This window comes from Apium graveolens, chromosome 4 (assembly GCF_009905375.1).
Source record: "Apium graveolens cultivar Ventura chromosome 4, ASM990537v1, whole genome shotgun sequence".
NCBI lineage: Eukaryota > Viridiplantae > Streptophyta > Magnoliopsida > Apiales > Apiaceae > Apium > Apium graveolens.
In genome coordinates, this window is record NC_133650.1 from 193,104,934 (window position 1) to 193,114,991 (window position 10,058).

Below are 10,058 nucleotides of genomic sequence, written 5' to 3' on the forward strand. Positions count from 1 at the left end.
CGTTTTCACCATTGAAGTACCACACATCTGTTAGTGTTTATGCCGTAGAGAAAACACTATAATGTTTTAGTTTAAGACATTTGGATTATTAATGTTTATGTTCTATCGATTATTCCCTTTGTAATTTATTATGTCCTAATTTACTGCGACATAAATGTAAGCTTAATAAATGTCCTTGGAATATGATATGATTCTATATCTCTAAGTACGTGACTTTGAAATGAGATTATGAGAATAGTATCAGTATTCCTATAGGTCTCTAGTCAAGTATTATTATTAATGGAAAAAAATTATATTTTAAGATTGTTGTGTTTGTTGACTGATGATCATATCTCATTGATCATAGGTATTGTGATATTAAAGTATAAAATACAGGAATATGTAAATGTACATGATGTCGGACATAGCCAATGTGAGATTCTACATGTCTGTTGTGTTATATGTAATTCTCATAGTCATAATGATGGAATGGTCCCTACATTTGACCATTATATTTCTATACGATAATTAATGTACTTTGATTATATTAAAAGTTACCTTTGACCGGTAATGATAAAAGTGTATTTCGTGTACATTATGAATCTTATCAGAAATATGAATGATCTAGAAAGGATTTAACCCACATATTATAGAAGTGATATTATTTCCCACTTGTGTGAGCTAGACTATACTCAGAGGCCAATCAACATCGGGATATGCAACAGGATAAGCATTATAGTTACCAACTACACCGGAACTTTTTTCCTAAGATCTCAACATTACGGAGATTCTCCCTTCCTTTATTTATGATGATTTGGTTACTAGTAATTAATAATCAGGAATTTAGTATAATTTAACTAAGGCAAATAAGTAATCACTATCCAAACTGTTAAGAATGCATTATTGTTACTGATAAGTGGATTTTATATATACTTGGAACACTTCATTACAGGCTTAAGTTGGTGTTTTGGACTCAAGTTATTGGTATTTTTTATGTGTTTTTATATTTTTGCATTACAGGAATTAGTTTGATGAATAAAATAGCTTTTCAAAGAAATATGCTAAAGGGAGGTCATAATATGAAGCCTAGGCCATTCTCATGTTGAAGAGCATCTTGATAGCTTCACATGGACTATTGGATCACCAAATCCTGACAGACGAAACTCAACTTACAGTAGAAACAAGGAAAATGAGTCAAGGAACAGAAGCACAGCGCGCCCGTGTGGAAGGCGGGGCAACCGCGCCAGAGTTGCAGGAACCCCGCGTGCCCGCATGGAGGTTGGGGAGGTCGCGCTAGGTTGTTTGCCCAGAATCCTGTTTTGACTTGAATTCGAAGAATTTGAAGCCCAGGTCGTCAAAAAGTCTATATATAAAATAAAAAGACATTTTTAGGAAGAAGGAAACAAGGGAGAGCATTTAGAAGACCTAGAGAGCACAATACGGCTACGAAGAAGAAGACTTTTCTATTCTTCAATATAGTTATACTTTGGATGTTTGTTTTTTATTTGTCCATGAACCCTAGTACTCTTATTTTGTTTTATATCATGTTTTCATTGGAACCCATGGTAACGATGAGTTTGATTATGAACTTATCATTTTCATGGGGTTCTAACCGATTTATTTATGGATTTGAATAGTTAATTGTTTTATAATCCTTTGTGTGTGGTGATTTATGATTTCCTAGTTTGGTTGTGCTTATTCATCTTTGATGCGTAGCGAACATCTAAGATTGTTTGTTAATCTCTATTGAAGCGACAGTGAATATAGAGGTTTAGAACTTGCCATGCTAGCATAGGTTTATGTATGAATTGACATGCATAATTTGTGGGTAATTTTTACCATCTTATTCACCCTATGTAATCAAGATAGATAACTTGCTCTTAGACCGTTATGTTTTCAATCTTTATAGACATATAGGGACTAAGCATAATTGGTGTCTATTCAACTTCTATATTAATTGTGGATGTTTGAGAGTAGGGTGTACATATAATGAAAATGAGCGTATACTAATTTTGTGTTATCTTATTAGTTGTCATCACCATCATATGCGAGGGTTAAAGACATAACTTTTAATGAAGTAATTAATGAAGTTAGAATCCCATGTTTATTCTAATATAAAAAATTCAATATTAATTCTATTAGTTAATGTTATTTAGTATAAACTCTTAGTTAAAATAAAACTTAATTTTTTATTTTTCTTAGCATTGAACGATAACCATACATTGTTGCATAAGTGCATGATCTGAACTTAATCTAATCTGATTCTATGTGGAAATGAACTTGACTTATATCTTATACTACTTGCGATCACGCGCGCTTGCGTATAATTTCGTGTTTGTTTTAGTGCGAACAAGTTTTTGGCACCGCTGCCGGGGAATTTGGGGTTAAATTTAGTTTATATGCTTGACATCAGTGGTCGTTAAAGTTCATTGACTCCGATATTTTACTTACTTTTTACTTTGTTTGTGTTTCAGGTATTCTAGAGAGATTGTATGCGAACACGTTCTCAATCACGTAAGGAAACACTGGACGAAGTTGAAGTAGTTGAAGAAGTTTTTGAAGAAGTTGAGAAAGCTGAAGAAGAAGCGATTATTACAATGGGATAACCAGCAGCAAATCTGAAGGCTTTGATAGATTATTCTCAACCGAAGATCAATGACATTCAGTCTGGCATTGTCAGACCATGCATCGCAACTAATACCTTTGAAATCAAGTCTAGCACGATTCAGATGGTGCAGAATTCAGTCCAGTTTGGGGGTTCTCCAACGGAAGATCCCAACATGCACATTAGAGATTTCATCGAGATTTGCGACACTTTCAAGTTCAACAAGGTTTCTAAAGATGTTATGAAGCCGAGGCTTTTTCCATTCTCTCTGAGGGATAAAGCTAAGTGTTGGTTGTATTCTCCACCACCAGGTTCTATCACTACTTAGGAGGATCTTGCTCAAAAGTTTCTCACTAAATTCTTCCCTATGGCGAAAACAGCTGTAATCAGAAACGCTCTTACTCAATTTGCGTAGCAATCGGGAGAATCTTTGTGTGAGGCTTGGGAGCGCTACAAGGAGATGCTTAAGAAATATCCTCATCATGGCATGCCTGACTGGATGATCATCAATTACTTTTATAATGGGTTGGGAGCACAGTCGAGACCTATGCTCGATGCAGCATCAGGTGGAGCCTTATGGGCTAAGAGCTACGATGAAGCTTATGAGCTAATTGAATTGATGGCTGCTAATGAATATCAGAACCCAACTCAGAGACTATCTCAAAGTAAGGTAGCAGAAATTATGGAGGTAGATACAGCTACGGCTATAGCTTCTCAGCTAAAGGCGTTAATGATGAAAGTGGATTCTTTGGCTAATTATGGAGTTAATCAGATCATTAGTGTATGTGAGCTTTATGCTGGTGCGCACGCGACGGGGCAGTGTGCTATATCTCGTGAATCAGCTCAGTTTGTGAGTAACTTTTAGAGGTCGCAACAACCAGTTCCTGCACTTATCATCCTTATAACCACAATCATCCTAACTTTAGTTGGAGCAACAATCATAATGCGGTACAACAGCCTTATCAGTAGTTTGGAGCCAAGCAATTCAACCCTCCTGGTTTTCAACAACAGTATGCATCAAAAAAACAACTCCATCTTCAACAACAACCGCATGGAAGTTCCGGTCAATCTACTAATGAAAAATCTGAATTTGAGGAGTTGAGGCGTATGTGCAAAAGCCAAACGGTTTCTATCAAGACTCTTGAGAAACAAATAGGGCAAATTTCCAATGCTTTGTTGAACCGTCAATCAGGAACTCTTCCTAGTGATATAGAAGCTAATTCAGGCAAGATGGAAGTCAAAGAGCAATTGAAGGCAATCAAATTAAGGTCTGGAAAGGTCACGAGCCCCCAAATTCAGGAAAATGAAGATTTTGAAGATTTTGTTCAGAATGCAGGTGCATCTGCACCTTTGCCAATTCCATAAAATGAGATGGTAACTGAAAAGGTTGTACAGAAGGATGCCGAGGTGGAACTGAAGAAGAAAGCTGTTGAAAGCAATCCTCCTGAGGGTAATACAGGGGATAAACAGGTCTACCCACCTCCGTTTTATCCTAAAAGACTTCAGAAGCAGAAGTTCGATAATCAATTTGCCAAGTTTTTGGAGGTTTCACGAAGTTGCACATTAACATACCTTTTGATGAAGCTCTAGAACAGATGCTGAGCTACGCTAAGTTCATGAAGGGTATTCTATCTCGAAAGCTAAAACTTGAGGAGTTGGAAACCGTTGCTCTAATGGAAGAGTGCAGTGATGTGCTGCAACAGAAACTACCTCCTAAGCTTAAAGATCCAGGAAGCTTCACGATACCTTGCACCATTGGCAATCTATCATTCGACAAAAGTTTGTGTGACTTGGGAGCTAGCATCAATCTGATGCCCTTGTCCGTTTTCAAGAAACTTGGACTTCCTGATCCTAAACCTGTGAACATGTCTTTTTAGCTGGCTGATCATTCCTTCACTTATCCGCGATGAGTAGTAGAGGATTTATTGGTTAAGATGGATAAACTCATCTTCCCTGCAGATTTCATCATTCTAGAATTTAAGGAAGATAAAAAGATTACCATTATCTTGGGAAGACCATTCTTAGCTACGGGTCGAACTCTTATCGATGTGCAAAAGTGTAATATCCCGTATTTTTAGAATTATTATAATTATTATTTGAATGTATATATGTGCTTTTATGATTTAGAAGGAATAAAATGGTGGATATTTTATTTCTGTTTGACGAGTTGGTTATATTAAATGGTAATGTCCTAATTGTTAAGTGTTATATTAATCCTTGTTAATTTTTAAAAATATTTACTTAAATGTATTATTTTCAAAAATTATTTGAAAGCCGATCTTATTGATATCGGTAAATTGAAATTGTTTTGTAATATCCGGAAAATATTGTGAAATTATTTTTAACAATAAATAATTATTATGTGATTATTATGGGAGTTTTGGTGAATTATCTAATGATTGATATTTATATTTGGGTGTTTATATGTGATATAGTGTGAGTATTTTTATTTTAATTATGGTATTTTTCTGGTAATTTTTGGATTGTTATATGATTTTATAAGGATTTATAGATTTAATATTTATTTTCTGAGTAATTATAAAACTATTTTATAAAGCCGGGAATCGTCCAACTTCAACCGTTTTTGCACTTTTAAAACCCGAAACTCTTCGGAAAACTCCTTCCTAACCTAATATGGTAATTCCGGACATTTTCCGTGTTTTAACTTTTTTAATCTGGGTTACGGTTTGACCCGTACGCGTCCCGGCGTATAATTTTCGATACGATAATCATTTCGGTAGATTAATAAAACTCGTATTCTCGAAAGACGGGATATTTTTACATTATTTTATGATATGGTGTTTTATAGGAAGCTCGGTTTTGATAATTATCCAAATCTGGTATTAAATTGTATCATTTTTATAGTTACTTAGCGGCTAAGTAATCTGTTTTCGGATCGTTTTGCAGTTACTTACCGGCTAAGCAACTAATTTATCGATCCAATACGATCCAACACGAACCAATATTCCATAAATATATATAGCCCTTTTATTATTTCATTTTGTTCGTATAATCATAATCGGTCAGTAAAATTTCATAATTATCGAGAGAAACCGATGAGTGTTCTTCGCCTTCTTCATAATCAAACCTAGATTTGGAAGAGTTACCGAAGTCGGATTTCGACGTACAAGTGGTCAAATTGAAGCTCTCGACGCGTAGAATCCAATTTAATTATCCATATCATCCCAAATTTCATCGGTATTTTTCTATGATTTTTACAAAAAATGGAATTATTTAGTAAAAATATGAATTTTCGTAACCGATTTGGTTTGTCTGATTTGATGATTGCATGTTATAGAGCATCTCTGGCCATTAAATTTAATATATCATATGTTGAATTTCGAGTTCCATAACATGCTCAAAAGGTTGTTTGATTTTCGGATTAAGTTCTTGAATGTTCTTCGTGTTCTTCATTTTCTTGAGAATCAAATTGAAATTTGGAGGCATTACCGGACTCCGTTTGAAACGCTCTTGTAACTAAATCGAAACTCTCATCACCACCCTTCCAAAACACTCATCAGATTTAGTGCAGAACCCACTTCAAAATTCGAGTTATTTTCCATAATTCGATTTAATTCTTTAATTTTCCGAAAAATCCAAAACTTTACGATTTCCGTGTTTTGATGATACCATGTTATAGATAACATTTTTCTGATCGAGTTGGTATATTATATGTTGAATTCTGAGTTCAATATCATATAGAAATGAAGCTTTGATTCCCTTGAGTGTTCTCCGTGTTCTTGGCGACCCATGACCCATTTCCCGACCCGATTACAACCCGGTTTCGATCTTTAAAACCCTAATTCCCCAATTCAATTCTGTTTGTACAGAATTTTTATTTTAAATTAATCAAAATCTTATTTTATTTTCAAAAAATGTATTTTTCCTTTTAATTATTTTTAGGAATTGTTGTTATTTATTTTAAATTCCAAAATTTATTTATTTTTAATTCCGAAAATTATTTTTAATTCTAAAATAAATCTTAATTAATTAATTAATTAATTTTTGTTTTTAATTAATTATTTAATTAGTCAATTAATTTAAATATAAATTGATTGATTAATTTAATTAGTTATTAATTAAATTTAATTGATTATTTAATTAGATTTAATTAATTATTTTGATTTAAAAATTCTGAAAAATAGTTTGAGCTTTAAAATATTATTTTCAAATTATGTTCAAAGCTCGATAATTATTATTAAATTATTTTAAAGTCATATTCGGGTGTTCGATTCCTATTATTTAATTATAAAATGATTCGGGAACCCGTTTTAATTCCGGAAAATATTCCAAAATTCATATTAAATAAACCGTTCGGCCGTTTAATACGAAACGAATGCCTCTAGACTCAGAAAAAATACTCCACTTTCATTAAAAATACTTTCGAGACCCAAATTCTTTTGTTTCGAAAGTTCGCTTGTTTTACGAATCATTCTGAGTCGATTTTTGATTGATAAATCATATTTTTGACCAGATTTCATTTTTAAACGTATTGAGTCGAACCTTTTGGCGAACTGAGTCATATGTTATATAAATTATGTGATACGTGGATTATAAGTTTATATGTTATATGAATTACGTGCGTACATGAGTCAAGAGTCTTGTGTTGGACTGTTTTCTTTGTGCGTGGGCTATCTTATGGGTAGACGATAGGGTTTTGATGCGCAATTTGTCGAGTAATTATCGGTTTGACAATTAAATTTATATCTTTTAATTAAAGATGCGGATCATTCGATTTGATCAGGACAAGATGTTGGAGAAAGAGTGAAATGGAATGGTGAGGGTTATGAAGCTTCTAGCAATCGCAGGAGTAGTACGTCAGCCAATTGTTGAAATAGAAAGAGGGTGATGCTTTGAGATGCCAGACTGAGATAATTGCGTTTATATGAGTGTGACTACATTACTAGAATTTTTTCAATAGACATCAGTCCTTAGACATCGGTTGCTTAGATGACCGATGTTAAAGTTATATTTAGACATCGGTTATTTTAAAACCAATGTTACTGCTTATTTTAGACATCGGTCCAGAAAATAACCGTCGTCTATAGCTATTTTTCAAAAATAAAAAACGTTAGTTAGACATCGGTTTTTTTATGTAACCGATGTCTGTGTTTTATAGACATCGGTTATATTTTACAATCGTTGTCGATGGTTAACTTAAAAAAATTAAAAAAAAAGCGAAAACTTTCCCCCCTTTATTCCCCAAATATTCCCCGCTTAACCAAAAAAAACCCGTCTCCCCTAGTTCTTTTTCCTGTCTCTCTCTCACTCTCACTCTCTCTGCTCTTTCTCTTTCACTCTCACCCTCTCTGCTCTCTCTCTCTCTGAGCTCACTCTGCTCTCTGGTTCTCTTTCCCTCTCTCTTCCATCTCTCTGCTTCTCTCCCTCTCTCTCTCTCTTCTATCTCTCTCTCTCTCTCACACACACCATATCAGTTTATAGTAAGTACATAGGGTTTTAATTAAACCCCAAATTGAAGAACACCATCAATTAATCAAACTCCATCTACGAGAAACCCTAATTTCTGGACAGGTATGTTTGTTCATTTAGGTTTCTATGTTTGGTTAGATTAAATTTGTTCAATTAGGTTTGTTCATAAATTTTAATGGGTTTTTTCCTTTTTTGACAGGTTTTGAGATTCATTGAGCTTCTTAAGGTTTGTACTCTAATTTTCTATTTTTTCTTGAGTTGTTTTAAATATGCATATATATAGATTTACATAAATCTGCATTTTTTTGAACATAAAATAGGATTGTATTCTTGTGTATATATATTTAGGTTTGCCTAAATATATCAATTAGGTTTGATATTTGCATGTGTTTTTTCTGGTTGATATCTTCTGATTTTTGTCCGTTTAAAGTTTTAAGTAATAGTATATTTTTACATTCGATTTTGTCCATTTGCAGATTATCTCATCAAGTCTCGGAATTTGACAGTGCCTGCACATTTTACTTCAAGAAGGAGGTTAGAAATTCTTATTCGTTTTCTTTTTCCCTTTTTTATGTATACATTATTTATGAAGGGATTCACCAGTAACCGATCTGTCATTATTTATGTATACATTATTTGCTTTGGATTCTTGTTTATGTATCAGATTTAGTGTATCATTCTTTTTTAATAGATGAGATGCCATGAATGTACTAGTTGTCATTTGTGTAAAATCTTTCAATTTTTAAGGGCATGTTTGTTATTAATTCGCACATGAATATGTGCACCTGTCTTGATTATGCTAGTTAACAATGTTGACTTTCTTAGTTTTGTTTAGTATGAATTAATTAAGCGATGTGTAACTTATGATAAATATATACCGCTAATTCTTAGTATGAAGTATGTATTTTAGCTGCATAGTATATCTATTAAAAATTAATAAATATTTATAACTAATAACCAAGAAATATAGTATTGTAGAATTATGAGTAGATAATGAATATAAATGATATATAAACTTACTCTAATATTTTGATGTTGAAATGACCATCAGGTGGTTAGGTTGTTTTTCATACATTTTCAATTATGGATAAGTCGTGAATATCGAAAGATAGGGATTCTTTAGAATTTGAAATTGGCGTCGAAGAATTCTTGATTTTCGCTGAAGAAAATTGTAAAGATCCTAAAAGAATTCCTTGTCCATGTGGTCGATATGTTAATTTTAAAAAATTCTCAACCAAAATCATAAGGGGACATATATACGATCATGGTTTTAGATTGGAGTATGTTGATTGGATTTGGCATGAAGATAAATCTACTAGGAGTACTAGGTCATCTATAGGTAGTACACGTCCTGCTTCAGACCAACATATAGAGCACTTTGCTGCATCAAAAACTATTGAAGTTTGTGAAGCGGCTTTTAATTCGGGTAATTACAATAAGGATTCATATGATTTTCAGAGGTTTGTTGTTGATGCGGAACAACCTTTGTTTGAGGGAAGCGAGTGCACAAAGTTAGAGTCAATGTTAAAATTGCACAACTAGAAATCTAGGTTTGGTATTAGCGATCGACACTGCCTTTACTGAGCTGCTCTCTTCATTTGGCTCGATCCTTCCCAAAGATAATGTGTTGCCTCCTAACACATATGAAGCGAAGAAAACTTTATCCGATTTAGGTCTAGAGTATATAAAAATTCATTCGTGTCCCAATGATTGTATACTGTACAGGGGCATACATTCCGATGCTTCTCAATGTCCTCATTGTAAGCTGTCACATTGGAAAGTACGGAAGAATGGCCAACTTAGGGTCAATATTCCAGCCAAGGTCATGTGGTATTTTCCGATAATTCCAAGATTTAAATGGTTATTTAAATCTCCCTCTACTGCTGAACTCATGACTTGGCATGCAAATCAGTGAATAAATGATGACAAGATGCGATATCCGACCAACTCTCCTTCTTGGATGAATATCGATTATCGGTGGTCTGCCTTTGGTAGTGAATCTAGAAATATTAGGTTGGCTTTATCAGCGGATGGTATAAACCCA

General features: G+C 33.6%; 1 non-coding gene across 1 annotated transcript; it reads right to left on the minus strand.

The window, feature by feature from the left end:
- Positions 1–2,966: 2,966 nt before the first annotated feature.
- On the minus strand, positions 2,967–3,073 carry LOC141722665 (small nucleolar RNA R71). Its single transcript, XR_012575672.1, has one exon. It is a non-coding gene; the product is annotated as a small nucleolar RNA R71 (small nucleolar RNA).
- Positions 3,074–10,058: the final 6,985 nt, after the last annotated feature.